This window comes from Opisthocomus hoazin, chromosome 20 (genome assembly GCF_030867145.1).
Source record: "Opisthocomus hoazin isolate bOpiHoa1 chromosome 20, bOpiHoa1.hap1, whole genome shotgun sequence".
NCBI lineage: Eukaryota > Metazoa > Chordata > Aves > Opisthocomiformes > Opisthocomidae > Opisthocomus > Opisthocomus hoazin.
The window spans coordinates 16814861-16833184 of NC_134433.1; the positions used below are offsets into that span (position 1 = coordinate 16814861).

At 43.1% G+C, this 18324-nt stretch overlaps 1 protein-coding gene and 1 long non-coding RNA gene across 4 annotated transcripts in view; one reads left to right on the forward strand and one right to left on the reverse strand.

Moving 5' to 3' along the window:
- Positions 1 to 1381: 1381 nt before the first annotated feature.
- On the reverse strand, positions 1382 to 10182 carry LOC142363764 (uncharacterized). The gene is made up of 3 exons (XR_012765932.1): positions 9494 to 10182; positions 3128 to 3246; positions 1382 to 2758 (listed from the first exon to the last, which is right to left on the reverse strand). It is a non-coding gene; the product is annotated as an uncharacterized LOC142363764 (long non-coding RNA).
- Positions 10183 to 10376: 194 nt separating this feature from the next.
- PAFAH1B1 (platelet activating factor acetylhydrolase 1b regulatory subunit 1) overlaps positions 10377 to 18324 on the forward strand; it is a 36420-nt gene continuing 28472 nt past the window's right edge. The window contains exon 1 of one of the 3 annotated variants that reach the window (XM_075439976.1): positions 10377 to 10558. The gene's annotated coding sequence lies outside the window, so the exon portion shown is untranslated. Of the gene's footprint in view, positions 10559 to 10639; positions 10804 to 10962; positions 10980 to 18324 lie in introns of those variants that run through there. The other 2 variants (XM_075439977.1, XM_075439978.1) reach the window with 2 other exon arrangements.

Genomic DNA, 18324 nt, shown 5'->3' on the forward strand with positions numbered 1-18324 from the left:
GGCTGTTGCATATATATTTGCTTTAGAATAAAGCTCTGATACTTCTCAGCTGTATAAATGCTTGCTCCTACAGATGTATAGGTGCCTACAGAAAGGTGAATTTTGCACAACTGACTGTTGATCTATTACAGCTGAAAATTTTAAAGTCCAGACTCCCAGAGCAGTTATTACTGTCCTACCATAATTCCTTTTTAACAGACTTACCTAACTTCATTATTCTGGCATACTATGTCCATCAGTTGCTCCTCCCCCCTCATTTGTTGGTTTTTTTTTTTTTTTTTTTTTAATTATAGTTACATTGCCAACTTCAAACAAAGCAAAAGATATTTATTTCAGCTGCATTATGTACCATCAGCCTGATGAATTCTAAGTCCTAAGAAATAAGAGTCCTAGGAAATATTGCTATGGAAAGAAACAACTTTTGCAAACCCAAACTTCTTACTTCTGCACTTCTGTCTCTTGCTGCCTGTCAGGATCTCTAGCTGTTCTACATCCTTCCAAACAAATCCTCAAAAGAGCCAGACTGGTTGGTTGGTTTTGAATAATTCCAGAGTAGCTCTGTAAATACAACATTTCAGAAGACTACTACAGATCAGATGTGTTATAGTTTGTATCAATAAATCTTCTGCTTTATCAGTTTGTCAGAAATCTTACAAGCTACTTGGTATTGTCTTGTACCATACAATGACAAAAATGTTCTAATCTAGTATAGCCTTCACGGAGCCTGCTTAATAATGAAAAAGCTGCCACACAAGATAAAGAATTGAATACAGATAACACAATGAAGCCTGGAAACGGGGACAGAGAAAACTCTCCGGGCCAAATGGCAATCTACTGGGGTTCTGTAAATGAACCAAAGAGGAGTTCATTCCCATTTTTTTTAAGAATTAGTAAATCAGACTCTGTTAGAAATTCTTCTCAATTCCAAATAAGAATTGTCATTATTTGTTAACATAATTTCTAGCCAAGGATGTCGCTATGGATTAAAACGGTAACAAACTGAACCTCAACTGCAGTTTTTGTAACTCCAGTCTCATATCTTGTTCCCAGTTAAAGATGTATGTCATTACTGGATAAGCCAGAAAGAGTACTGATGTAAAACAAAGGGTAAACACTCTGAAAAACATGTCCTGTCTTCTGCTGAGACCGCTCTGTCCCATGTCTATTTCAGTCATAGAATAATTTACTGAATTATGAAACTATTCAATAAAACATTCTGTTGCCTAACTGTGACCTTGCTTTAGTGCAGCTCTAACTGAAACCAATGGGAGTTTTGCCTGCAAAACGTTATGTCAGGCTTGGAGGCTAATTCTTCACCTTCAGGTAAAGTTCTACTCCCTTATTTCATAGAGAGCCCTTAAAACCATAGAACTTAGTCTTTATCAATTTTTTAGGTAATACACACCAATTTAATGAAATTTGCTTAGACTTTCCAATTTGGAACGAATACAGAAAATACAGTAGAGTGTCAAGGACAATTCATTCTTTCCAAAGTATTTTTATTTAAGTGCACTTTCTAACCTGGCAAAAAAAAGTCACAGCCTGAAACTTATCCAATTATATATATAAACATAATAAGGCCACTGAGGGCACTAAATTATGCTTAGAACAAGTAATAGAAGTATACCAAAGGTCTGAGAAAGCACTTCAGCCAGTACAGCGTGAATGGACATTAACTTTCTGCTATAAACATTAAAGACCAGTCAGATGATTAATTCTATCACAGTCACCTAGAACCTTACCACTGGTTTTGAAAGAGATTTCTTGTCATATTGTCATGTCATCTCTTGTCATACTTGTCAATATTATTATTGTGGTGCCATTTATTGAAGCATAAATATAAATAGATGTCATAAAAATGAATTAATAATGCCAGCATTTTAAATGTTTTAAGAAGTATTCAAAAGGCGTTCAATGATTTGCCCAAAAGAAGAGGAGTTATTGAGAGAACAAAGCACAGGACAACGTCACAGTATACCAGTGTTAAGAATTTGTAACTTTTCCAAGAATGAACAGATGTTCCTTCTTTCTACCATTTTCCTCACTACTCAGAATTATAGTTTCAGCTAGCAGGGATTAACTACAGAAATATAGATATTCATGTACTACAGAATGAATCATTTTACTGCTTCTGTCATTTACCATTTTCAACGCTGATCTTCCACAGGGGTAGCAGTGTAGCATCCCAGAGTAACAGCAAGCACTCTACCCCTCTCTGCCTTCTTCCTGTGTATTTGCTGCCTGACAAAAGTTTTCAATCTCAGATTTTTTCTTCCATTTACAATTTTCAGTACATTTACTAGAAAATACCGACTATGACAGGCGATGTCTCTAACTGGTCCTTCTTCACAACCCATTTTAGACAACATTATATTAGTTACAGCTGTTCTCCAGAGGAAAAAACAATGGTAAAAAGGCACGCTAAGGTTACTGTTTCCTTATGAGATAGGCTATGAAGAACAGCCACTGAAGTATTTCATTACTAGCTAGCGTAACACTGAATCACAGCACAACTAACAGTATAATTGTATTCAGAAAGTTTCCTTTCAAGAATGTGTTAAACATATAATTTGATGAGGGCGTGTGAGTATCTGTGCATGGGTTGTTCACGGTACATTCTTACGTATGTGAATCACAAGGCATTATGAGCCACCTACCTCCGCGTCGTAGGGAAGCTGCAAAGTCTTCCTACTAGAAAGAAGCCTGGACCATCTTTTTAAAAGCTGACAGCAGCCTCGGCACACGTCTGTTTCAACTCCTAAGACCAATAACATTCATAATGTTGCTGAGAAACGATAGTGACGAATTTTGTAATCTAAAACAGAATTTGAATTCTCTGGTAATAATACATATTCTAAAACTTAAAAAATGGAGCATCAGTATGGCATTTACAATTCTGAATAGCTCTATTTTTTGTAAAATGCTACTGATTTTAATGTGGAAATAGATTGTCAGTTTATTAAAGTCTGGAACAGGTTTATTAGTTAAATAGATTGTACTTTAGGAAAAGAGCCCTAATTTTGCCTGTAAGAGGTAAGCATTTCTGCTCAGGATGATATTTTTGTTTAGAAGACACGTAAGATACAAATCGTCTTTCAAGTAGCTCCTGACCAGGCTCCCTGCATACCTTCGCCTGCGTGCTCTAAACCTCCTCTGTTAACTTGTTAATAACTTCAGCCGCAGAGCCCGTCACCCCTCTGGGGAGGCAGCAACTCGGTCTTCAAGCCAGCACAGCTCACTGTGCACCTGACCAGAACAGCAAGAGGCTATGTCAACCAGACATGCAACGCTTGCACCGCCAGTAACTGCAGAGCAGCTTCCTTTAGAACAGCTACAGGTCACAGTTTCTGCATTCTCCTTCCATTTCCCACATCTATAATGGAAATAACATTATGAACAACATCATTCTATTCTCTGATTTTCATGGATCAACTAAACAAAGATACTTGTATCGTCAAAGCTGTATTTCGAATGCTGCAGCATCCTTGGGGCAGAGGCCATATTTCCCTATTGCTTTACAGTATCTTGAGCACAGATTTCTGCTGTAAAAGCAGAACTTTAAAGAGCTTCTGGTGATTTTGCAATAAGAAACTAATATGTATGGCTGAAAACGATTTAGGGGATTTAGTTCTTTGCTTAGAATCAAATTCCTGATTTCTATGTGTTATATAAAAGCAATTAAATTATAAAAGCATGAAAAATAACATGAAAACATCTTTTAATAGTAGGTTGAGTGCAATGAAACTACCCTTTGCTGTATTATATCAAATGCAAATAATGTCATTTAGCATTGCTAGCAGTGCTTTATTATTTCAAGTGAGAAGGAATATAGTGAAAGGAATTTAGAAGGGGGGTGGATAGTGTCAGCAGTAACAACACACACGAGTCCACATTACTATAATTAGCAATGGAATTTAAAGAATTAAAAAACCAACACATTTGCTTTGTTTTTAACTATGCTTTTGACCCAGCAGCAACTCCATTGATATACTTGGCAGAAAAGTTTATCTCAGACTTTTTTAAAATATAAACCCATTAGAAGGAGAAATGCTGTGACCAAAGGTAAACACTTCAATATAAAAAGGGCCTTTAAAAAAGCTCCAGAAGGTGGTTTAATCCAAATCTGGGATAACTATGGATTAAGAATACATTGATGTTAGTTTGTGCTCCTCTCCTTTAATACTGCTACCTCACGCTAATATGCTTTGGGGTCTTTTTCCCAACCCTTATACTGACCAGCTCTTAGGTTATAGTTGCTTTTTTTACTTTGATACTCTAATTTGTGAAGCAACCTTACATCACTAGCAATCTGCATGCTTTGTTTCTTTTATTTCGTTCTGAAGCGTGATTTCCAAAGGTTGTAGGTGTGAATGAATAAGTGATGCTGAGGTACAACAAAGGCTTGCAGTTAGAGTACGTCAAACGTTGCTTAATTGCAGTTGCAATAGGCTTAGAAACATATCTGTAAGATTGATGAATGATTTATCTGTCCTAAAATATCTGCATGTGCATTTGAAGCAGCTTTCTATGCAAATCAGGTACTCATGCACACAAATTATTCTAGTTAGCTACAGGAGTCTATGATGACCTAATCTGCATGTTCAGCTGTAGTACACCTCTAAATTAGCATGAAAACTGTGTGCATCTTTTGCATGCACAAGTGCATGCCCAATTAGATTGAAAGGCAGATCTTTTATTATCCCTGCATTGCTTTACTGTACTTTTAATTGAAATGTACATGTTACTGACATTTACTTTAACTCACAAGAACATTTTGAAGATATAAGGAATAATTTGCTAAAAATATTAAATCAAATTTTAAAAAATAAGTGTATTCATCCTTTGAATAAGTATAATTCTCTTAGAAATTTTTTTAGATTTGGGAACAGAAAACATCTTCATGTATGGCAATAAATACCTGCAATTGATAATCTCATGTTAAAAACTTTGCCAAGGTCATTACACGCAACACTTATTTTCACAGCACCACAGAAAAGGATACTTTTATCATCTCACTGTATGGGGACAGAGGAGGCTGCATGTGAAGCATGGCAGACACTCATTACACCCTCACTAAACCGCAGAACAGCCAGCCAATAAACTGTGACTTAACAAGTGAGCCAGGCTCACCGCTGTCAGACAGAGCTGTGCTTCAAAGGTGAACATTAAAGTTTGTAGAAGGTCCTTGGTCAGGGTACAGCCAGTAAAACCAAAACTGAAAAGCTGATGAAATGCTACTTGTACCTGGACTTTCATCCTTTGGCTCTAGGAAGAGTAGTTGCTGGACTAACGTGAGTTTAAAGAAGGAACCACGTGAAAATCATAACCTAGAAATACAGACTGTTGAATCAAGGCATACAAAGGTAAAACGGTCACTGTTAGCAGCGTGAACTGTTTATAACCTAGGCATGATGACCAGCTAAGGTGAGAAGCAAAAAGGAATAAATGTAGGCATGTCAACTTCTAGTAGCAAAAATGGAAAACCTGCTGAAACTTTCATTTTCACTTTCTTCATAATAAATTTGAAAGGGGTTCACTTCAGTAAAAAAATCTACTGTGAAGGGTGGAGATTTTGCACAAGGCCAAGGTTCTCAATACTGAAATGCACCGGAGACCGGATTTGTTTATCTTCTCTTCTTTTTAATGCTATTAAGAAGGTCAGGTAGAGAGGGATACAGTTACAGATTGCCCTCTTCCTTATGTTGGTAATATGTAGGAAAGACGAGTACTGGAAATAGGATTTCTAAAATCCGAATATACATTAAAAAAGAATCTGAATGCTTTTGTGCTATGCTCTGCATTGGGAACATAACATTTTCCCACACATAGGTTTTTTCTCTCTGTTTTGTTTGCAAGAATAATATTTTTTTCAGTATTTTTCAGTTAACCCCCCAGTGATGTTAAAATTCAAAAATATGCAATGGCAGAAACTTTTGCATACACTTCCATCTATAAAGACCATAAAATGGACAATTTTGCAGTTTTAGAGGCAAGTCTTGCTTGAGCCACACAGAAGTCACTATTTACTACTGGACAAAAAGATGGGAAAATTCTCACTTCTTGTGATTTATTCCAATGACAGGGTTAATGACACAGGTAGACATGCCCATTGACTCATTAAATTGGATGGCAAGACAGAGCTAGAAGTTAATTTTCCTTTGCTCTGTGCTTAGGCACCTAGTTACAACAATATTTGTGTCACCAGAATTTATTCCCAACCTGAAACTGCGTCGATCTTTCAGTTCAAATCTGTGCAGGCATTTTCGTACAGCTTTTTATCTTCCAAAGCTCTGCAGCTGTAACAGCTCGCATCTTTTGTAGGTCAGCCACCGAGATGGACTTGCAACATGTCTATTAGTTGATTAGCGTGGTACAGTCGCTACGGATGTTTTGCTACACAAATATGTACACACGTAGAATATTAATGACAACTTTCATTCCCAGGCAACATAGAAATGATCAATGAACGAGGTTTTCAGTGTTTAGCAGAAACCTTTGAGCAAGGTTGGATGTAACATTTTGCAACACGTAATCTCTGGTGTAGTAGATGCAGCTGTGTGCGCCGCCCCATATGGTGAAAAATACATGGAAGCAGCCTGGCACACTCTGAAGCGTGGCTGTGCAAGTTGTAAACAGTTACTTCAGGAATATCCTGAAGAAAATTTTGAAGTTGGAACAGGAAGGAGCTATGCAATTTGGATCTGCACATCCCCGCTGAGCCAGAGGCTATGTGTTTTCTTTTATCAAGGTACACTGTGGCAATCAAGGAAACTATCAAGAAAAATGGGCTCTGAGACTCCTCCTGGTTCAGCTGTGCTGGGAGCTGGGATTTTTTCTCCACCCCAGTATCACTTAATGATATTACAAGGAAGGCCAGCTGTAACAGGAGAATAAAATACCTGTGTCATAAAAGTGTTGGGAAAATTCATTAATCTTTGTGAAATGGATTTAATTTCTTGGGTAGGTGCTAATTATCACTTGAGTATGCACCGCAAAATACTTGATATATTAGAATTTTGAGAATGTCAAAGCAGTTTTGCCTGCTTTGCAAACAAACTGAAATAAAGCAAAGGTAGTTTTGGTATACCATTTTAAAGCCTTGTCCTAAATTTCAGTCCCTGTTTCTGCAGATACCCTGCTCACCGGTTGCAGTTAACACAATGGCACTTCTCAGGAACTCCAGACCGGCTGGCCTGATCCTGGCTCCCGGGAAAGGTTTGGAGCAGACCCTCTGGCAGGCCACGCTCAGGCACAAGGAACAGGCAGATGACCAGGAGCAGCCAGCGCTGACTCTGCTTAAGGCACCTGACCCGCCCGACAGTGAGCGGCTCTAGGGCCAAGGCAAGAGCTGTGGATGTTGTCTGCTCTGACTTCAGCAAGACTTTTGACATGGTCTCAGTATCGTTACAGCCAAACTGGTGAGATATGGACTAGACAGGCAGACTGTATGGACAGAGGAAAAATGGCTGAACCATTGGGCTCAAAGGCTTGAGATCAGGATGTAAGCTACATGCACAGCAACATAACTGAGAAGATGTTTATGGGTAATTAACCCAAATGTGAAAAGGGCTCATATCCTTTACTTGCAGCAGGAGTGGAAGGTTCTAAGTGACTTCCAGGCCTGTCCGTTTATAATCAACACATTAAAAAACAAACGAGCCAATGTCTGTGCGCCTCTTGCGAGATAAGAAAATTTACTTACCGCGTTTAAAAATTAGAAGTATGTTAATTGGCAGAGAACATTTTAAGAGGCTAAAATTGACCAGTGGCTAACAGCCCCTAGGATTTAGAACATGGGGAGTAACAATATTCTGTTGGACACATTATTTATTACGTATACCTGAGTGGCACAAAGGATCACGTAGATTTGCAGTGTTGATCCACTGTGTTTCTCACGTTGACACGTCCATGAAATACCACTGACACGGGCCTCAGGTGGGAACGAGGAATGTTCTCTCTGCCACAGACGGACAGCGCCATTGCCAGTGGTCAGCACAGAAATTCGGAAACACTGAGTGGAAAAACACCTGGTATGGACAGATCCAATCCTCTTTTTCGGAAAATATCCGAACACTTCCTTGAAGTCTTGGTACGGGACACTGACACATGCTGCTCCCTTCTGATTGTTTTTCATTAACAAAAGATCAGGTCCACAGTGCATTGTCTCCTCACTGGAAATCTGGCCTACTGACTCATCGAACTGCTTATCTCATCATTAATTATATTCATCAGTATATTGAAACTGAGTTACTTTATGCCTTTAGTCCACTTTGAATGTCATCAGCGGATTCGGGAATATCTGTGATATCACCGTCTCTGGGTGTAAACTATCAGAAATTTTCAGTGTTTAAATGGATCTAAAACTTGTAATCTAGTCAAACGAAAAAAATACGTTAAATACAGGCTCATACTCAAAATTCGTCCTGGATGCATCTGCAGTTGTGCATCGTGTATTTGGTTTAAACAGCCCTCTCTTGCCTACTGCTATAACAAATAACAACATAAACAAAAGAGAAAGTGACTTCATGCGCTAAGCCATAGCACAGCAGTGAAGCTGACAGAAAGCAGTCAAGTGCACTCAGTACACAAACAGGGATTCATTATACAAATTTCAGATATTAGTAATCTCCTTTGCTGCTTGCAATAGAAACAGATAAAACTGTATAGCTTTTGTTTATGAAATTTACAGCATCCCTTGAAGCTTCCTACAGTTTTTGCTATACAGATACTTTACATGTGGAATTACTGATTTCCCCGAATCAGCATTTCAGAGAACTTTACGTTGAACAAATGTTACGTTGAACATTGTATTATGCTGTTGCACCTGCCAACATTAGAGGTGACTTTCATCACCAGTCTTTGATAGTGACACATGTAACCGTTTCCTGTAACAGCAGGACTCTCCTGTTTCGCATCTGGATTTACTGTGATTAAGCAGTTACACTGGTTGAGACCACTGCCTGCTCATCTCGGTCATTTACCAAACAGAATATTTTGCAAACCACCTGGGTAAGGGCGGCTGTCACCGGTATGCAGACAAACCACTGAAGACCAGAAGGACTGCAAAATCAAGAACTGAGGGGAGAATTTGGCTTCTGATGTACACAGTTGCTTGACTATGTTTGTCAAGTGGCAATAGAGGGAGGCGGCAGCCCATTTTCCCAGGACTCTGAACAATCTTTCGTCTGTCACTTCTCGTGAGCATGTGGATTACATTATTGGTGGTCCATGCCTCAGTTTACTATTAGGAACACCAATACATTAAACCAACAATATTCTGAGATTTTACAAAGTGGTGTTTGTATAAGACTATGCTAACGTTCCAAGTGTAAAGCATGATGTTTTCATACCAATACTCTGCATTGCGCTAGCAAGATGCATGGGGACACGCCAAGCTCCTGCATCTCCAGTCACACAGAGGTAACAGTCACAAACAATATGCACACTTCTTTCAGATCTGGTAACTCTAGGTCTGCAGGACGTGGTTACTTACTAAAACTAGTGCTGTCTCAGGAGCAGATTCCACATAAGCCAGAACCAACCATAGGAGCGTATCTGTGCGGAGAGACCAAATGCAACAGCCCACAGAAAGGAGCAGTGAACTCCGCTTCAAGACTTTTCTTGGCAGTTGCTCCAGTTTCGTTGGAACAAGGCCAGCATCAGCTCCTTCACAGGTATCCAGAGCGGAAAGCTGCGCCGCACCACACCGCAGGGCCCCGTCCCACCGCTCTCTCCATCGCTGCGCACAGCACCGACGCAGCTCACTGTGCACTGCACGTCGTGCGAGCACTGCCGGCGTGGGCAGCCTGAGGAGCGTTCTCCAAGCTACGCTGTACAGACACATGGAAGTGATCTGTATTTACTCTGCCTCGTCTTTCTCTTCCTAGCCCCTGCAGCAGTACTAGTCTCTTCACTGATATTTGCAGCTTTTTTCCTTGCCGTTCACAGACACCACTAACGCAGCTTTACCACTAATTAAAACGCCGATGCAGAAAAGGCCGGCAGTGGCAGCGATGGGGCGGGAGGGCGTGTGTGTGACAGGACGGCACGCTGCCACAGCAGCCGCAGCGGGAGGAGCGCGGGCGCCTGGGAAGAGTCACTTACAAAGCAGCTACAAGGCCTGGCGGCAGAGGGGGGCCGGGGCCATGTGACGCGCCCGCCGCCAGCAGCAGGCCGCAGCAGCAGGCCGCACCGGCAGGCCCAGCGGCAGGCCCGGCAGCAGGCCGCACCGGCAGACCGGGGCGCGCGCGGGGCAGGCCGGGAGGCGGGCGGCGCGGGGCACGCCGGGACACGCGCTCTGCGCCTCAGCCTCCCAAGATGGCGGCCGGCGGCCGGCCCCGCCCCCGCCCCGCACATGCGCAGTGGCGCGGCGGGCCGCGCCGCTCCCTCCCTCCCTCCCGGCGGCCGGGGCGCCACTGACAGACCGCGAGCGGCGAGAGCCTCCGGGACCCGCGGCCCCCTCCTCCGCGCCCCGCCCCCCCCCCCCCCCCCGCCGCACCGGTGAATGGGAGAGGCGGGCGGCGCCGGCCTCACGGAGCAGAGCGGAGCGGCGGCTCGGGTAAGGCCGGGGCCGCGCCCCCCCCTCCCTCCCTGCCTGCCCCCCTCCCTCCGCTCCCCGGGCCGCCGTCGCCCCCCGCGGGACGCTGTCCCGGTTGGCGGCGGGGCCCGGCGGGCCGCTCGGCTGGGCTCGGCTCCTCTTCTCTCCCCCCTCCTCGCCTCGCCTGCTCCCCGCCCTTCGCTCCCTCTCCTGCCCCCTCCCTCCTTCTCTCCAGCTCGCTCTCAAAATGGCGGCCGCGCCCGTTGGTGAGGAGGGAGCCGGGGGGGCGGCGGGGGAGGCAGGGCGGCGGGGCAGGGGGAGGGGGGCAAGGCAAGGCGAGGGACGGTCCCCGCGCCCCGGCGGGCTGGGCTGGGGGCCGCCGGGCGCGGCTCGCTCCCCCTCGGCCGGCCCTGCCTGGGCTTCAGCGCCGAGCTCGCCGCCGGTGACTTAGCAGGAAAAGAGGGCGCGGGGGAGGAGAGGGCCAGGCCGGGGAGCGGGGCGGGGGGAGAGGAGCCCCCGCGGGGTCTCCGGCCCCGGCCGCCGGGCCCTCCCCCGCCTCAGGCCGCTTCGTCTCTGCCGGTGACTTAGCAAGATGCCGGGGAGGAGGCGGCGGGCCGGGCGCGGATAATAACAACGATGATGAAAACAGGCAGTGCTGGGCGCGGAGCGCGGTGTCCGTGCGCGGTGCGGCGGGGACGGGAGCATCCCTGCGCGGGGTCCGCCCGGAGGGGCCCGGGGCAGGGCGCGGGGGGCGGCCCCGGTCGCCGGGTGGGCCGCAGCACGGAGAGCGGAGCGGGGTTGTGACGCAGGGGAAGGGGCCGGTGGCGTTCCGAGGGCTCGTCCCACGTCCGCCCCGCTCCCCTGCAGCGGTCTGCGGGGAAAGCGGTGGGAGGAGGCGGCTCGGACCTCGGAGCCGGCTGCGGTAAAAACGGGGAGGGAGGTCTCGTCTGCTTCCTGGGGTCATATCGCTGCCTGGGTGTCTGCAGGCGCGCAGACTTGCCTTGAAAACCTTTTGAGAGCAATCGAGTTTGCTCAAACGCTCCATTTATTGCTGCTCCTGAGTTTTTGTTTCGGCAGGAGGTTAGACGCAGGCAGGGCTTTTGGTGGAAGTCGGGGGGTGGGAGTGGTGCCTCCCTTAAAAAGTTCAGGGCTCACGGTTCTGTGGGTGGGAGATTTTTTGGTTGTTGTTTAGGGTGGATGCAATTAAGCTTGACCTTTAATACCAATAATAATGTGACACCTTCCCTTTCTTTGCCGTAGTATCACTGGTAAAATTTCCTTCCTGATAGTGCTGCAGCAGAGGGCTTGGTTGTTGCAGGTCAAGTCAATTGAGAATGAATTACCTAACCGGGGGATGGTGGAAGGTTAATCTAAGCTATATTAAAAATCTTTAATAAACGCTATTTTACTGCAAATAAATGTTTGGGCATATTGACCTGGCTGAATTATGTATTTATGTGGGGATTCTTTTAAGTGTATATTTCTACAACAGTGGTGTTTGTATAGGATTAGGAGATGGGGGGTTAAAGAACCTACATTAGGTGATGATCATTTTGTAAATGATTGTGCAGCATTCAGTTGGTTTTCGGGAGAGGGAGGGTCTGCTATCAAAATGTTATTAGTCCTTAGAGTCATTTTGTTAAATAGGAAAATTGTGGTAGGGAACTAAACAAAGAAAATATTTTTGAACAGAAAGATTTGTTGCAAATTTCTAGTTTGTTCTCAGGAATCTCATTTTTGTGTGTTTCCTTTGATATTACCATGTTTGTGGATGCTGTGTGCAGCCATTGAGCAGAGAAGAGACTGGGTGGAGTAAGGAGGCAAAGCTGCGAAATGGCTAGATTACCCTTTCATAGCTCCCCCCCCCTTTGCTTGCGTTTTGCTGGGGTGGAGGAATACTAATTGCCGTAACAATGAAGTCTCTTCTCTAGGGAAGAATCTAACGGTGCAGGAACCTTCTGAAATGAAACAAATCTCGCATTCTGTTTTGAGGCTTATTTTATTTTTCTGCAGGGTGGATCTTGATTTGTCTGACAGTGAGAAGTGACCAGTCACTGTTGGAAAGCCAGATTTTTTTTGTCTGATAACTATTTCAATTTAATGACTTAGTCACTTGTTGAATTTATTTTATTTACACTTTAGATAAGAATTATAGTTTTTGTGTGGGTATTTTACACACAGGATTCTCTGAAATACAGAGAACCCCCTGTATTGTTGCTTAGTGCTATTATTTGGTCATAGAACTTCTTGGTTACAGTGGGTTATGGGTGGACGCATGAAAAGACAACCCATGCTTTCTGTGGTGCTCGCAGGACAGTAACTCCAGACTTAACTGCGTTGTCCTTCTTCATGTGCCAAGTTCATATAAAATAACATCTCAAGATTTCGGAAGCCCTTCTGAACAATATGGCTGTGTAAGAGCGTTACTGTCCCACTCAGGTACTGCTGCATCATGGGGGGGGATACTGATGCTTACACTTAAAGTTGCGTAGCAAAGGCGTTAGAACAAAGGATTTGGGGATTACAGTAGGGATCAGATGAAGCACCTAGGAGGGGCTGCTTACAGAAGTGCTCTCCTATTCCAGATGTGGCTTATGGCATTTCCACCTGAGTTCAGTGTTGATCACAGCAAGTACGACACTGACCGTGGATGGTTCTGAAGCAGATGGGGTTTTGCTTTTTCTTGGGTCTGTCTCGTTTCTGGAGTCCAGTTTTTGATGGTAGATGGCCACTGATGAGACTCTGTTTGGTTTTAATTTGTCCAGAATTAAATTAAATTAAAGGTTAGTAGCTTTTTTGTAAGATGTAGTTCATTCACTTAGAGTTGATGTTACCGGATTCAGTGGATGTGTTCGCTAAATGCCTGTGTCTGAAAATGAATCCAGGCTAAGAGCAAGGAAGATCCAATAAAACACTTGCCTCCTTGTAACTTTGGTTGATTTTTGTCCTTGAAAAATGGCAGTTACTTTCCGTACAGGAGTAACTTGTTAATTTCTGTTCTACAAGAGAAAAAGGCATTAATACTTCCCTTAATGACTGTGTGCAAGGTCTGTCTTGGGTGTATTGCTGACTCCTCTGCCTGTACTGTTTCCTATGCTCCACCCAGCCTGCAGTGCTCAGTTTGTAACCTTGGTCCGCTCCCAACTTTTTTTGTCTGTCCAACTTGCTATCGGTGGCACAGCCATTGAACTGGCGTCTGTTGACTGTTGTACCCAACACTCCAACCTTGTCTTTCTTCAAGAGCTCTATAACCAGCTCCCATCTTGTAAAATATTCTGGGCAAAGGATAGCTGGAAGACCCCTGCCTCTCTGTAGCTGGAAATACACTGTGTATGTTTGTTACAAACCTTACTTGCAACCCTCTCTAGCTGCTGCTGGTGTTCATCAGCTAGAGTGGTTGGAACTACTGTAGTACAAAGGGGAGCAGCTTTTGAATAATTTTGTTTTGGGCAGCTTTCCCCTACTTCTGTGAACTTCAGGCCCATTTTCTGAACTAAAGGCAAAGACTGTGGGAGGGCTGCTGAAAAGTCTGTAAGGTGAACGCTGAAATACTTGTCAGCCTGAAAATAAGAACTGCTTAGGCCTAAATTTAGGAAATCAAGAGTACAATAAAAATCAGTAATTGTTAATAATAAATAATAATTTCAGATTTCATATAGGGTGTGGGGGAGTTTCCAGCCTATAGCATATAATTTGTGATGACAGTTGGAGATATTTCCCAAGTAGCAGAGCCATGTGAGTTAATCAAAATGGTTCTGGGTTTCTTCTGTGAGGTTTGTTATGGAGAAGTAGTAAGCTGTGTACTGTCTATACATGCAGATCTGTTAATGAAGTTACAACTGGTCTCCTTTTTCTCCTTTTTGTAAGAGCTTAAATATCACTGGTAGGACAACCTGTCGACTGAAAAATGTATTCAGTTGATTAAGCCTTGCCAGAGTTGAGTGGCTTTCTCAGGAGCTACTTTATTACCTGACACAAGGGGAATTGGGCTCCTAATGTGGCTTTTGGGTGTTGTGAGCATAGGTGTTTATTAATGGGTGATGTTGCTTTGTCTTTTGATCTGCCTGACAGAGTAGGTTACACCTCAATTTAAGTTTTTAAAAATAGACATTTACACTAAGACATAATCCTGCCCTGTTTAAAACTAGTTTTCAAGTACATGGAGTTATTTCTTCAGAATTCTTACTGTAAATGCTGTCCAATTTAGCAGGAGTGCACACATGATCATCTTCTGCCATTACTGAAAATGCAGTGGTGTATTGAGCTGTAGCTGTGTTCTCAGCTTCATTGTGGTGCCCTTAGCTTAGGCTGAGTTAAATGTCTGTTTTTCTTGTATTACAGTTACTTCAGAACAGTGCTTTTCCTCATTCCTACCGTGTTTTGAGACCTACTGATGAGAATTGCATATTAGAAACATTTGAAAGAACCATGATTTTTATCTGATGAATAATTTAGTTCTGGGTTTAACCTGCTGAACTTGCTAGGTACTGCAGGTTAGCCCCAACCAATGTGTATACCTAACTTAGTGGTTTAAGGGAGGGCCTTTTCTTCTTAATACTCATTGATGCAGGACTTGAATGAGGCAATGCTTGTCTCATTCAGCATGTTTAAAAGCTCATTCTTTTCTCTTTTGGTTTTTTTTTTAGTCCCATGCTCTCTGTTTAGGGGATTGGATAGGTGTGACTTAGGCTATCTTGTTTTTAGTTCGCTGTGATGGAAGTCACCTAGCGTATCACTTCATACTGGCATGTGCTGTTAAGGAAATTTCAAAGAAAACGATTACTTACAAAATGAGTGTATGCTGTGATCCATTTCATCAGTACTACAAACATACAGTCCTCTTCAAAGCACGTCATGTGTGCACAGTATTGTCATACTAAGCAGTATCAAGTGCACCGATGCATGCATAACTATATTAAAAACCCCAACATTATGAATTCAAAGTACGTGTTAGTTAATACATTTAGAAGTACTTTAGCCATTTCTTCCGTATTGGTGCTGCTTGTGGGAGCACCCAGCAGTTTGACTTAGCTGCTTATGGACTTTTGGGTAAGGATTGTGTTTAAATAAATGTAATAAATACATCTTTGTGTTTGTAATTCCATTGATTCCAGAAGAAGTACCTTAGATTTTTAACCAGTAGCTAGTTGCTGCAGTCTTGGAAAGGTATTTCCAGTTACGGGACAATCCATCGTGATTGTGGTTTATAGGTGGTGCTGCAGCAAATGTCCTGTAATTTCCTCAGGTCTGTTGTTAAATAGGTCCCTGTTGAGTGAGTTTGTAGATAGCTTTTCTGAAGCACCTCTTGTTCTTCAGTGCTTGTTGGTGAGTCAGCTGGCATACCTCCTTTGGGGCAGGGCTAAAGGTAACAGGCTGTATGACGTGATGCCGGACTAGTTTACATCTGAGATAACCTCAATCCTGAAGGCCACTGTGCTATTTGTACCTTCCCTCTTGTATCAATGGTAATTGTTCCTGTTGTGCTCCACAGATCTGAAGTTCTTTTGGCTTAATTAGACAAGCCCCTCCATGCGCCTCCTGCAGATTTCCTCGGCCTTGTGTTTCTGTGTGGAGATAGCTTAATGCTAAAGCAAAGGTGTTAAGTTTATCCTTCTTTAAGGCTAGAGGAAAACGAGTTACAAACATCTGGCCTGTTTACCTGTGCAGGAAGGACTGTTTCTTCTATAAGGAAACAGTGCTGGCAGTTTGTCTTGTGCTTGATTGACCAGTTCTTTTGGGTGGAAAAAAAGATTGAACAATTTGGTTTATTGAAATGCTAGTGCCTTTACAATCTATTAAGAGGATGATGTCATTAATGTGAGTGTGTACATGTATTTTTGAACAGATGGTGTCTATTAAATCAGTAGAAGTTTTTCATTCTCATTCAGCTGGATTTGTAGGCAGGAAGCACAAACTAGATGGGAGGAAGCTTTACAGAGGAGCTCTGACCCTAACATTGATCCACAGCGGACAGTGAGGGTGGGGTTAAAGTTCTAACATCATACATGCCATTTTTGTAACAACATCTTGTGAATAGCCAACACTATTCCAACAAACTTGGAATTGGTCTTTTTCATGTTTTTGTGACGCTAATAAGGCTGGGATGAGTACTAATGATAGATAATTGCCAATACCAGGCATGTCACAATCATGAATTTGTACATCACCAAAATGAGAACGGAGATGGTTGTGACTATCGTGGTCTGCTGCCTGGTGTCCGATCTTTCTTGGCCCTGTTTTGTGCCCTCTGATGTTGCTTTGCCATGGGAAGGTGTTTTCCGTTTCAGCAGTAAAAAGTAATTCTGTGTTTGTCTTCTGCTCTCTGGCTTACATGAGGGAATTCCCTCCAGGGAGAGCAGTTGCTCTCTTCAGCTGGAGAATTACTGCGTGTGTGAATAGATGGGAGACATAGGGATTCTGAGAGGGGATGCTGGTAAAGTTGAGAAGGGGAAGACAGGGATTTCTTAGGGATGATGACACACCTTCTGCAAGAACCCTGTTTTCGTTACTTTTGGTACTGGTGTCATGAAAGATTAAACTCTGTTCCCTGTAGTAGGGTAAGATGTATGTATGACAGTTACGATGTTCACATCTTTCCCCTCTTTACTTGTCAAGTGAAGCCATTTTTGGTCAACATGCTTCAAAGATGGCTAAGGGCCTAACAGTGTTCTCATGATTTAAAGAGTGGAAGTTCTGTCTGAATTTTTGTTTGGATTTGGATTTCTTTGTGGTTTTGACCTCCTGTTTCTAAAGCTTTAACATACATCTTCCTTCACGGTTCCTTCCAAATGTTATTTGTACATAAATGTTATCAATTCATAATCATTTTTGGTAACATCACATTTCCAATATAACAGGCAGTATAATAATTGAAATATTTAAATTTTTATATAGTCCTGTGACCTCCTTTACAGTTTTAAGTCTACTACTTAATTCTTCAAGCCAGAAAAGGATGGGGAACAGAAAGGAAAAGAACAGAATTCAGATCCAGTGCATGACTGCTGACCAACCGTAAGAAACTTTTCTGAGTACCTGCACTCTTCTCTCGGTGGCTAAGAGAAAGTAGCTTAAATACAGTGTTCTAGAATTGCTGCCGTAAAACGTGTATGTATTGTCTGAGCTAGCAAGAATGCAAAACACTAACCGTCCTCCTGCCTTCTCCCTTGGTCCCGTTCTTCTACGCGCCTCCCCGGTGTCTGACTAAAGTCATTCAGGTTTCCAGTGAGGTTCAGTGAAAACCCAGTGGGGGTTAATATGAATTTAAAACTAATTTTGTGAAATAATTCCTTATTATCATATCACTATCACAACATACTAAACAACAGCACAGTGTGTTCTGGGTCCAAAACTTCTTCATGCATTTTCAAGGTTTCTTTTCTACTGCAGCCTGCTTTTTTCCGGGTTGTCCATTTATTGGTAGCTAAATTCACCTGTATTTTTACACAGAACTGAACAGGCAGGCTAGAAGAAGGATGTTTTCGCTTGTTTTCTACCAAAGTTTGCATGGACCCTATGAACTTTAGCGCTGACCTGGAAGAAGCCTAAAGGCACTGAAATGATAGGTAGTGACTATGTGCTTGAGATGTTTCTCCTGAGAGTTAGCTGTATCAGGCTGCTATCGGAACTGCAAAACCAAAGTGACAGAGGGAGAATAAATGTCAAGACTGAATTAAAGACTTTTTTTCACCAGAAAATATTTTCCTACCAAATTTGGTCCAGATGTATTGAAAAGTCACCTAGTGTCAGTGCCTGGGAGGGTAACAAGGCAAAAATGTCTTCTGTTGTTT